This window comes from Acomys minous (genome assembly GCF_964271855.1).
Source record: "Acomys minous genome assembly, chromosome: 2".
Classification (NCBI taxonomy): Eukaryota; Metazoa; Chordata; class Mammalia; order Rodentia; family Muridae; genus Acomys; species Acomys minous.
In genome coordinates this window covers 76,764,850-76,777,148 of record NC_140484.1, presented here as the reverse complement: position 1 = coordinate 76,777,148, position 12,299 = coordinate 76,764,850, and the positions used below count along the sequence as shown (strand labels likewise).

The 12,299-nt window shown below is 45.9% G+C and overlaps 1 long non-coding RNA gene across 1 annotated transcript; it reads right to left on the bottom strand.

Moving 5' to 3' along the window:
- Positions 1-2,371: 2,371 nt before the first annotated feature.
- LOC311592073 lies at positions 2,372-9,231 on the bottom strand. The gene is made up of 3 exons (XR_014777281.1): positions 9,180-9,231; positions 3,389-3,592; positions 2,372-2,639 (listed from the first exon to the last, which is right to left on the bottom strand). It is a non-coding gene; the product is annotated as an uncharacterized lncRNA (long non-coding RNA).
- Positions 9,232-12,299: the final 3,068 nt, after the last annotated feature.

The window sequence follows — 12,299 nt, the reverse complement described above, 5'->3', positions numbered from 1 at the left end:
ACTTGGGAAACCAGGAACCATACAGCTCGGAAAGGAAGCTGCGGGGCACTGCAGTGCGGGACTTCCGGAAAGCCTCTGAGCTTGGTATACAATGACAGCTCCCTTTCTCAGCAGAGTCCCTCTCTGAATCCTAGAAACTCTAAGGAGCATCTCATGTCCAGCAGGGAAGATGACAGGCCCGACCCTTCCCTGACAGCACCTGTTCAGCTAGCTCCTCCTGGGGACTCCTGGAAATATCCCGCCCTATGTTAAGGAGATCCTAGCCTTCAGCAAATGACCTTTAATCGAACCAGAAGTTCTTCCCCACCCATAAGATAATTAAGTACTGCGTTCTCCTTCTTGTGATAGGACACCCCGTGCTATTGCATGTAAATCAAGTATCCTGGCACCCCATAGCCCCAGCAAATCAGACACATTCACCCTCAAACCCCTCCTCACTGCCCAAGGTCTACAACTCCCTGATTCATGAGAATAATATTGTTGACTCGCTCTCTTGTGTTCATGCCATTGCTCTGCCATGACCACTGAGACCCCATTTATTCTGAGGGAGAATCTGGCAGCTGAAAGCCCTCCATCGCTGAGGCTACTTTGGTGCTTACTGATGGTAAAGCACCCACTGGCCCTGGCTCCTAGCTGTTTTGGGTGTCCACTGCATCCTCTGCCATGCTTAGCACATGTTACGGAGAGCTGTAACACTTTCGGTATCATCTCGGGCTTGTGGAGCTCCTGAGTCTCCACTACTGTCTGCTACCAGCAATTTCCTTCTAAAAGAGCTAAACTTTACCATTCCACGGAAAACTCTTTCCACACCCTGGCCTTAGCTCACAGGCCTCACCCGAAAGCATTCTGGCCATTCCTGAGAGAAACGGGACCTTTGATCTGAGGTCCCTCTGTTCTCATCTGGGAGCAAGCCACACGGGGAGAGACACGCTTGCCAAGGAGCCCCTGCCACGCCACCTGCTGGACGCTGAGACAGGAAGCCTCCTCAGCAGAGGCACTGCAGCTCCGAGGGGAAGGTAGCCCCAGCTGGGCCGCGGCTCCATTTCTTTGCTTTTTCCCTTCTTTGCTTCTTTGCTTCTTCTGACGAGAGAGTCACACAAAGTAGAAAAATCTTATAAAAAGAGATTTATTGGGGCTTAAAGGGACAAATTCAAGGTGACGGCTCTGCTTCCAGGAGAAGGCAGCAGGGAACTAAACAGTAGGCGTGGCTTATATAGGATTTCTTAGAGGGTGGAGATTTCCAGGGTGAGGATTGGTGGGATTTCAAGCCTGCGCTTGGGGTAGGTCAGGGATTGGTGGTTTTTCCTGCTCAGGTTTTTTTTTTTCTTTTTCTGTTCAGGATTGGTGGAAGGGTGTGCTTAGGTGCTGGGAAAGACAGAAAAAGGTGGTTAGGACCTTTAGGGAAATATGGGTGGGGGCGGGGAGGACGTTGCTGTCAGAGCTCTTGGGGCAGGGGCCTGGCCACTTTCCTGCCTGGAGAGTTTATCAGGGAAGGCTTTCCCTGCTGTTTGAAGCCAACAGGGTAGCGCTACAAAAATGGTGTGGTTATGGCTAATAAAGTATGTTATTAGCTGCGGGCAAACAGCTATGCCCAAGCTACCCAACTTAGGCTAATACGGCGAAGATTTATTCCCATGGGAACACGAAGAGGAAACTGTTCATATCGCTGAGAACCAGGGACCACAGAGCGCCAAAACCAAGGTCCAGGCTCTAACCTTCAAAGGCTAGACCTTACAGTGGCCTGGCTCCTCCAACAAGAACACATTTCCTAAAAGTTCCACAGCAGAACAGTGTGGCTATCTGGGGAACAAATGTTCAAATCAGGAAGCTGCCCTCAGGGTGGGCATTTCAACTCAAGTCCCTGGAGTTGCTGTAAATCGAGTACTATACTTTTCATTTTATCACAGTTTGACTTTCTAATCCCAGCCTTTAGGTAATGTCTAATGACTAGGCAGTCTCTTATCCAAAAGGGGCATTGTCTTATTTAGAAAGCAGCAACTGCAGACACAGAGACGCAGAGGGGTGGCAGCATAGAGATGAGAGAGAAGGCAGGTCCTGTGAACTCGTTCATGACCAAGAGAAGAGTGCTTAGAAAAATTTAAAGCTAGGAGGAAGCAAGGCAGGGCTCCTCCACAGGCTCCACACTCATCGGAAGGAGTGTGGCTCAGTCGGTGCTTCAGACTGCTTGCTTCCAGAACTGGCAGATTACACTTTGCTGGTTTTTAAAAAAAAATAATTTCTAAAATTTATTTTAAATCATATGTTTGTGCGTGCGGATGCCCTTAGAGGCTAGACGTGCCAGGTCCCCTGGAGCTAGACTTACAGGGAGTTGTGAGCCACCTGACATGGATCCAAACTCGGATCCCTAGGAGAGCAATGAATGCTCTAAACCGCGGAGCCACCCCTGTCTCTGTTTTTGAAGCGATTCTGTTTGTGGCACTTAGAGCAGCGCACGTATCTCTGTGCGTGTGCTAGAGCATCAAGGTCACGTGGCAGGCCTGGATCTTGCCTTGAGGTAAGTGAGACACGGAGGCAAAGAAAGCTCAGAGTGAAATAGCGAGAAACAATCAAACGCCGGCAAGAGGTCGTTTTCTCCTTGGAGTTTTGGGTGGCCTCCACCAGGGGGCAGAGCAGGACTTCTGTACAGAGAAAGGAAAAGGCTCTCAGGACAAACTGCCAGCAGGTTAATTCCCTGAAGCTAGCTAAAACCACCCCTCAAACACCACCTCACCCCACCCCACCTTACTCTACCCCTTAAACACTACACCACCTCCACCCCATCCTACCCTACCCCTCAGACACTCTCCTACATGGCTACCACCCTACCCCACTCCCCAAACATCCCCACCTCAAAGCATTCCTAACTCACACCCCTGTCCCTCCAAACACCATGACCGGCCACCACCACCACCACCACCACCACCACCACCACCACCACCTCCACTATCCACCACCTCTATCCACCCCCCTCCCCCACCCCCTCCCCCCTCCCCCGCCCCCACCATCAGACAAAGGGACGAGGAAAAGAGACCTAGGCCCACAGAGCTGGGGCAGTTGCCTATCCACTTCCCCACACACTGTCGTGAATTATAACAGGTCAGGCTACCTGCTTTTCCTTCAAACAGAGTTTGAATCCATTCTCAATTCAAAAGTACTCTGATGGAAAACCATTAACATGTGTATCTGAGGCAACTGCCCAGAAACCAGGGTTTTCCGTGATTGCTTCAGCAGCAGACAGGTCAGTGCCCCACATCCTTGACCATACTGACAGGAGGGACCGAAAACACAGACCGGAAGGATCCCATGAGAGCCCCTTCGGTTGCTGCGTTTGTGACACTTCACAGTGGTTCAGGCCCTTTCGGATTCTTCACTGTACTCCAGAACCCACCTTACAACCATTCTTCTAACACCCGGCTCTCCTCAGGCTAGATGGGAGTATTAAATGCATCACTTCAGGTCATACAGGCAACTTGAAAAAACGAAAAATAGTAAAGTCTGTGGACATGGCGGTGCAGCTGTCATCCTCTGCTCAGGCAGCCGAGGTAGGACCAGGAGTGTGAGTCCAGCCTGAGTTACACAGGAAGACCTGGGTCTCAAAAACAAAACAAGACATAAAATAAAAGTCAAACAAACCTCAAAACACAACAAAACAACCTTGCCCCTTAAGGACTATTAGAGACCAGAAAAAGGCTGATTGTGTGCAGAGTCTCAGCAAAAATCTTCTGGTTGGCTACAGAAGTTAATTAATGATAAGACTCAATAAAATTAATGTAGGGATGAGGGAAAGGTGGGCAGCGAGGCAGAGGCAGCACTGCGTGACAATGGAGACAACGTGCCTTCAGGTGGCTGAGGGCAGGCAGCCAGGTGCAGCAGCCCTGCTGTGTGGAGTTACACTCAGATGACCAGTTAAAGCCAGTGATGTTTTCTTCAGAGTGTCAGGATGCTCGCTTCAGAGACATCTTTCTAAACAGCACACATTCTCAACCCTTGTGTATCTTGCACAGGAGTGCTGGTCTGTTTGCGAAGGATGCTGGGTGGCAAATGAGACTGAAGTTCAGACCGGGCCAGTTGCTGGGCAGGATGCGCACCTGACTAGTGGGCGGTGCTGTTTTCTGAAGCGCAACTCATTGCCCACAGCCTACCTGCGAGTCTGCTCCGTGCTTGCCGGTCTGGTTGGAGAAAATAGTATCTCATTACACGTCTGATTTACATTCCCTTAATTGTGCGTGGGATGGAGCATTTTCTGCTGTGTCTGTAGCTGTATTTCCTGAGAACTGCCTTCCCAATAGCCTTTACATTACGGTTCCTTAAACTACCCACCGTATAGCTGAGTGTGGGGGCCTCGAGGATAATCTGGCAGCAGGGAATGGCTTCTGAATGTACAGTGACCAAAGTTGGTCCAAAGTTACACATGTCAGGAGCTGAGGGGTCTCGGCAGCCATCCCATAACTTCACCGCAGCCTTGATTCTGAGCACACCCCATGCCTGCTGCCCCACACTGCCTATGTCCTCTGGCCTCACATGAGAGTTGTGCATCTGATGAAATGCAGAAACGTTTGCTGCAAATATCCAGTTTTCTGCTCTTTCAGAAACACAATGACTCAAGTACAGAAAATAAAGATGCATGTTATTTTCCTACTGTCATTTCTCAGCAAATGACAAATCAGCATACCTTTGGATTGCAATGTGCTAAAATACTTGGTTTGTATGAATTGATTAGAATTGCTGACCTGAGTTTTATATAAAAAAATTAAACAGTCATAAGGAATCACGCTATTAACTATTTGCCTAAAAAAATCTTACATGTAAGTCTGTGTATAAATACTCATACAGAATTTAAATGAAATTCTGTCACCTGGGCTGACAGTGCTTCCTCCAAGAGCCGAAGACCACCTAACAAAAACCCCAACACCAAGCAAGAGAAACCCTTGTTGTTGGTAACCAGGACAGCCATGACTACACAGAGAAATCTTGTCTCAACAAACCAAACAACAACGGAACAAAAGCCCTTCATTGAGAAGATGGAATTCATGCTTGGTACAGGAAACATAGCCAACTACTCAGAACTAGTGAGATCATGGGTTTTGGAGGAGAACCTACAACCACCACTGTGCTGAGCCAACATAGTCCCTGACTGCACTCTGAATATTTGTCCTAATGGCTATGGATAAGTGTCGTCTTCACCCCCCTCAAGGAAACCTCTCTTTGCAGAAGATGGAGTCCACTAGAGAAAACCTCAACCTGCAGAGCTGTGGAGCCCAGTCACAGTGGATGCGCTTACAAAACAACTCCCACATGTAAGGCTCAGGGACACCGGGGAAGGGGGGCCAGAGGACCAGAAAGTTTACTGTGAAACAGCGTCTCCTAGTCATGCCAGAAGCAACACCCATGAAAATCTCACCAAAATACCTGCCCGAGGATGAGCTGAATAAGAACAGTAACAACAGACTTGCCGAATTGGATGGGGAAAGACCTTGGACCCTCATCCTACACGAGGAACTACAGGAAACTAAGGAATGCTGGGAGTGGGAGAGGTAGTATTCTCCAGGAAGGAGCACACCAACTGGTTATCCAGTATCGGATGGTCAGCTCTGAAAACATACATGTAAGTAACGTTATACAGACCGAGAGCAGGAATATGTGTGTGTGTATGTATGTATGTATGTATGTATGTATGTATGTATGTATGTGTATTTATGTGTACACACACACACATGTAACAACAATTGATGAAAAAGAAACCATGAATTAGATAGAAAGCAAGGAGGGGCATAGGGAAGGAAGGAGAAAAGAGAAATTATATAATTAGAATCTCAAAAGTAAGAGGTAAAAACCCATTAAACAAAGGCCTGGAGTTAGTATAGATACATGTGTCCAAGAATTTTTGAAGTGTACCTAAAGATATTTCTGCCATTTTTGTGTTAAGTATTTATGTGAAGTGGAATTCTCAGTGTTTTTTTTTGTTTGTTTGTTTTGTTTTTTTTAAAGACCAAGCTGGTCTGGAACTTACAGAGATCCACCTGCCTCTGCCTCCCAAGTGTATGGGGATTAAAGGAGTGCACGACACCACGTCTCATTCAAGTTTTCAGTGTTAATGGCTATAAAATCAAAGTACAGAAGCCGAGCAATGCTCAGTGGTTAAGAGTATTTGCTGCTTTTCCAGAAATTCCAAATTCTGTTCTAGCACCCACATGAGGCAAATCACAACTGCCTATACACCAGATCTGATGGGGCTTTCTGGCCTCTATGGGCACCTGCACACATTACACACACACACACACACACACACACACACACACACACACACACACACCTCGGCCCATTGATCAACTAAAAAAATATTAGAGGTACTCTACAGCTTGCAGCATCAAATACTCAGCTAATACTTGATTCTTTGCTTGTTTTGGCAGCACTGGAGATCGAACCTAGGGCCTTCCACATGCAAGTGCTTTACCATCAAACCATAACCCCAACCCAAGATTTAGCTCTTTAAGCAAAAAATGGTAAGACAATCCACTTCATTCATATGCAAATTCACTTGAATTTCTATAAATGGTAAGATTATATGTATACCAGACAAGCATTTTAAAATAAATTCCTCCATAACTTTCAGTAAATGTCTGGCTTGAATAGCTGTTTTACATAGCTTTATTACAGAGTCATATGAAGATTACTCAGGCAAGCAAGCGATGGCCGAGAGCTCGCCCCTAAGCAAGACGTTTATATCACTCCCATTCCCTCTGAGGCCCAGGCGACACTGCAGAAGAGCGGGCAGGAAGTCGTAAGGATGGGAAGCTAGTGTGAAGGGCTGTGAAATGTCAGTGAGCTCACACTTCAGTCACCTACTCCCAGTTCACACAAGGCTGGCACTTTCAACAACCAGTCACGGCTGACAAGGGACCCATGTGCTCACCCCTAACTGCTGAGCCATTGGCTGTTGACAGACTCTAGGGGACAGGGAACCATTCTCTCAGTTGTGTGCTCTTTGCTGTGCTCACTTGGTCCCAGTGGGTAGCTCTGAACTCATGGTCACACAGACGGCCCTGGTTAAAAATGCAGTAGGTTACTTTTCCTCCGACTGGGATGCCACATCCACCATGATGAGTGTTCCTGCCCAGTCTTATTTTATCCTCTTATGTTCTGTATGGTGGATATCCCTGGGAGGCCTGATATATCTATATGTATCTATATTTATCTATATATATCTATATATATCTATATATATCTATATATCTATATCTATCTATATCTGTCTATCTATATCTATATCTATCTATCTATCTATCTATCTATCTATCTATCTATATATATCAGAGGAGGACTTGATCCTGGGGGAGAGAGGAAATGGGGCGTGAGGACTGTGAGGTGTAGAGGGAGGAGAACGCTCAGTTGGGACATAATGTATGAGAGAAGAATAAAAGTTAAAAAAAAAATGAATTCAGTTGGTCACGAAACAATGAATAGACACGAAATTGAGAAAGATTTGTGGAGAACAGGAGAGGTAGGTGGGTACCGGGGAGATGGGAGAGGGTGGTCTGAGAGTGGTCAGGATGCAGTAGGTTCATGTGCAAAACCATCAAAGAGCAAACTTAATTAATAATAATAATAATAAAAAAATGGTCAAAATAATTTCTCAGCCACAAGGGGGTGAAGAGTGGAAAAGGTTTAAGAAGCCCTGCTCACACCTCCTCTTTCTTATTCGACACTTTCTTTTTCTTATCATGGTTGCATTATTACTCAGCTCCTCTGGCAGGTTTATTTTTGGCTTATTTCATGTGCTTGAGTTCTCTCCTCCTCCTCTCTACCCATCTCAGTTGGTAGATGCCCCCTAATTACCTCCACACTTGACTCGGTCTCTGTAACAGCACTCTGAGGATCCTTCACCTCCAGGATACACGCAGCGTCAGCTCAGAGCTACAAACCAACTGTCTTTGTCTTGTTTGGTGCCTTTCCACTTCTGACTGTCTCTCTTTCTGCCTTTAGCTCCTCAGCCAGCACTCCATAGTCTCCCATGGGCTTAGATATTTTGGGGGGAGGGAGGAGGAGATCCTAAGTGTTCTTGGACAGGTCTGTTTATCTGCTCTGCAGCAGAAGTGTATTGTGTATTTAAAAACACCTTGCTTATTTATACAGGAGGAAGACACAGGAGAGAAACCCATGAGTGACCATAGTGTGGTGGTGGCCACCTGTAGTCCATCACTGGGGAAGCAGAGGCAGGAACATGTGGAATCTGAGTACAGCCTGAGTGACTTAGAAAGACCCTATCTCAAAAGCCATGATACCCGGGCTGGGGAGATGGCTCAGCACTTAAGAACATTGGCTGTTCTTCCAGAGGACCTGAGTTCAGCTCCCAGCAACTGCATGGTGGCTCACAGCCATCTATAATGCACATCTGGTGTGCATGAAAACAGAACACTCATATACACAAAAGAAATAAGTACGAATAAATAAACCTTTAAACAAACAAACAAACAAGCCCCTCAATACCCCCAAAAGAAGGAGAGTTGAAAACTCATTCAGCACTTACACCTTCATAGAGACAATTTTGGAAGAGAAGACCTGAGAACCAAACGCTATCAGTGGTTAACTGCTCTGTGTGTGTGTGTGTGTGTGTGTGTGTGTGTGTGTGCGTGTGTGTGTGTGTGTGTGTGTGTGTGTGTGTCCCTATCAGTAGTTAGCAGCTGTGTGTGTGTGTGTGTGTGTCACTATCAGTGGTTAGCAGCTGTGTGTGTGTGTGTGTATGTGTGTCCCTATCAGTAGTTAACTGCTGTGTGTGTGTCCCTATCAGTGGTTAATTGCTGTGTGTGTGTGTCCCTATCAGTGGTTAGCAGCTGTGTGTGTGTGTGTATGTGTGTGTGTTTAATTCTTACTCTGTTTAATGTCTTTATTTGCAGTGCCTGGGGCAGAACCCAGGGCTTCATGCCACCGCGCATGAGAGGTTTGGGACATGTTCTCAGCGGAGTCCCTAGCTCCATGTGTCCCTTCCACTGTCTGACTACATCCAGAGGTTTTTGCCTTCAACAGTACACTTTGAAAAGTTTGTTTGTTTGCTTGGTTGGTTTTATTTTTTAATGTCAAAGCTGTGAAAATTCACTGCACTTTTTCAAAGACTAAGTAGCACTGTGTGTGTGAGCGCGGAGAGAGCGAACAGCCCCCTGCTTGTGGGGAAGGAGACTTACCTCTTCAATCAGATTCTGACGTTTGTCAAGGACAGATTCTCCAAACAGTTTCTGGGTCTAAAGTACTTTTTTTTCCCTTTCTGTTCTTCTTCCTCATTTCTAATGCTTGAGGCTGTTTTGTAATTTCCTTCCGAAGTTGTGCCAGTAAATGTTCACCCCCAACAATGTGTGAAGGTGTTTGTTTTGATATTTCCTGTTTAACCTCTCCTCAGGCTTTTGAACATATAACCACATTTCTTGAGTCCCTAGTAAAGTTAGGCATTGTTTTTTTTTTTTTTCATTTATGAGCTATTTGGGTTTCTTTTCCTGTGATAGACCAGCTCTGATTCACTGTCAGCCTTGTTTTGTTTTGGGATTATTGTCTTTGATATATGTGTGTGTGTGTGTGTGTGTGTGTGTGTGTGTGTGTGTGTGTGTTCTTGTTTTCGAGACAGGGTTTCTCTGTGTAGCCTTGGCTGTTCTGGACTCGTTTTGTAGACCAGGCTGGCCTCGAACTCACAGAGATCTGCCTGCCTCTGCCTCCCTAGTGCTGGCATTACAGGAGTGCCACCACACCTGACTGTCTTATGTCTTCTTAATTCTGCAAAGATTTCCATCCCCTCAGCTCCTGAGACAGGGTTTATCTCTGTATCCCTGGCTGTCCTGGATCAGGTTGGCCTTGAACTCACAGACATCCTCCTGCCACTGCCTCTCAAGTGCTGAGGTTAAAGGTGAGCACCATTTATGCCTGTCTTGCAAAGATCTTTTACTACTAGGAAAATCAGCTCATAGTTTGACGTGGATATTATAAATGTTTTCTTCTTTTCAGTTTATTATCATTTTCTCTATGGAAACTTAAAGTTCTCACCTACTGAAATTTATTTATTTGTGTGTGTGTGTGTGTGCGCGTGCTGTGTATGTGCTCATGTGTGTGCGCACATGTGTGTATATATTCATGTATGTGTGTACTTGTGAGTGGAAAGGCCAGAGGATGATGCTGAATGTCTTCCACAATTACTCTTTACTTTGTTCTTGGAGACATGATCTCTTATTGGCTAATCTGGTCTCTCACTTCAACTAGACTGACTGGCAGCAAATTCCAGGCATACTCCTGTCTCCACTTCCCCAGTGCTGGGGTTATAGTGCACACTTCTATTAAAGAAATATGAAGAGCCAGGGCTTTTTAAAAAACTACATTTATTTGTGTGTGTGTGTGTGTGTGTGCACATGAGTGCATGCACTTGCCATAACACGTATGTGGAGGTCAGAGGACAACTTGCAGGGGTTGGTTGGCTTTTTCCATAATTTGGATCCCTAGGATTGAACTCACATAGTCAGGGTTGACAGCAGAGCACCTCACGACCTGCTGAACCATCACACTACCCCGTGCTTGCCTTTTCAGGTGCGTGCTGGGGGATCTGAACTCTGCTCCTCACGGTTGTGCGGCAGGAATTGTAGTGACTAAACCATCTCCCCAGTCTTAGTGAAATTATAAAATTTATCAATCTTTTCTCACTTCTTAGATTTGTATCTTTCCTCAAAACATCTCATTTCGAAGATTATAAATACTTAGCATTTTGTAGGTAGGAATTCAGATGAATTTTATTTGACTTTTAGGTGGGGCTCATAAGGCAAGCCTGGTTGGCCTAAAGCTTGCTGTATCTTAAACTGTACCAACCTCCTTTGTTCTGAGATTATAGGCATGTGCCACCATGCTCCTTGTTTCTTTCTTTATCAATGACTGCCTCAGTCACCTAAAAGCACCTACTGATAAGCCATTGTCTCCTTGCTGGTTGGAAGTGCTTTCTGACCTTTGTATCTATGCAGGCAGAAGGTCTCAGGCAAGTAAACTCTGAGATACTGGCCAGTTCTTCATTTTTCTTGCTGACATTTTTTTTGTCTTTCAGGAGGTAGAGGAAGTGTCTAGAGGAACTGTTGCCTTAAGCGAAATTTTGGTCAACCAGATGGAAAAAGATGGTGAGGGGAAGTGACAGAAACCCTGGTAGAAAGTGACTGTGCCATTTTAGGAACGCTGTCTGCCTCCCGCCTCTTTGGTTAACCTCTAGCTTCATCCTGCCTGCCTGGGAGCATCACCTGTGGTCAGTATCCCTGGCCGTTTGGTTCTGCGTCCAACAGTGGGAAAATGAACAAGTCCTAGAACTGTTTCTTCTGTCTCACGTCCACTTCTTTGCATAGATTCTCTTCTTTGCCCTCCAGCATTCTCCCCACCCCACCCCTCTTGCCTCAGTAACTCTGAATCCTTGCCATTTCTGTTGAAGGCTATCATCAATATCAAGCCTTCCTTAGGTCCTTAAGCTGGATGCTTCACAGAGCCTTCCTGTTCCTTAATAGTCATGAAGTTACATACATTCCAGGGGTCTGATGGTCTGTGAAGTGCAGGGTATACTTCAAGTAAGAACTTGCCATTGTCTGCCTTCCTGAGGAACAGGACAGGTGAGTGCGACAGCTCAGTGGGTAAAGGCACTTACCAAGCCTCAGTTTATCTCAGGAAGCCACATAGTGGAAGGCGAGAAGTAACTTCCACAAACTGTCCTCTGATTTCCACAGGCATGCTATGAGACACTCCCCCACATTCAACACACACACACACACACACACACACACACACACACACACACACACATACACACACACACATACACACACACACATACACACACACACATACACACACACACACATACGCACACACACACATACACACACACATACACACACACACATACACACACATACATACACACACACACATACACACACACACACATACACACACACACATATACACACACACACATACACACACACACATACACACACACATACATACACACACACACATACACACACACATACACACACACACATACACACACACACACACACATACACACACACACACATACACACACACACACGACACGAATACAAGCATGCTATGGGACACTCCCCCACATTCAACACACACACACACACACACACACACACACACACATACACACACGACACGAATGAACAAATAAGCAAGTAAACAAAAGACTAGGATTGGATACTTAATTAAAGACACCCAGGATGAAATTAAATTGTTCGTCTTCTTGTTCAACAATGAAGAACTTCAAG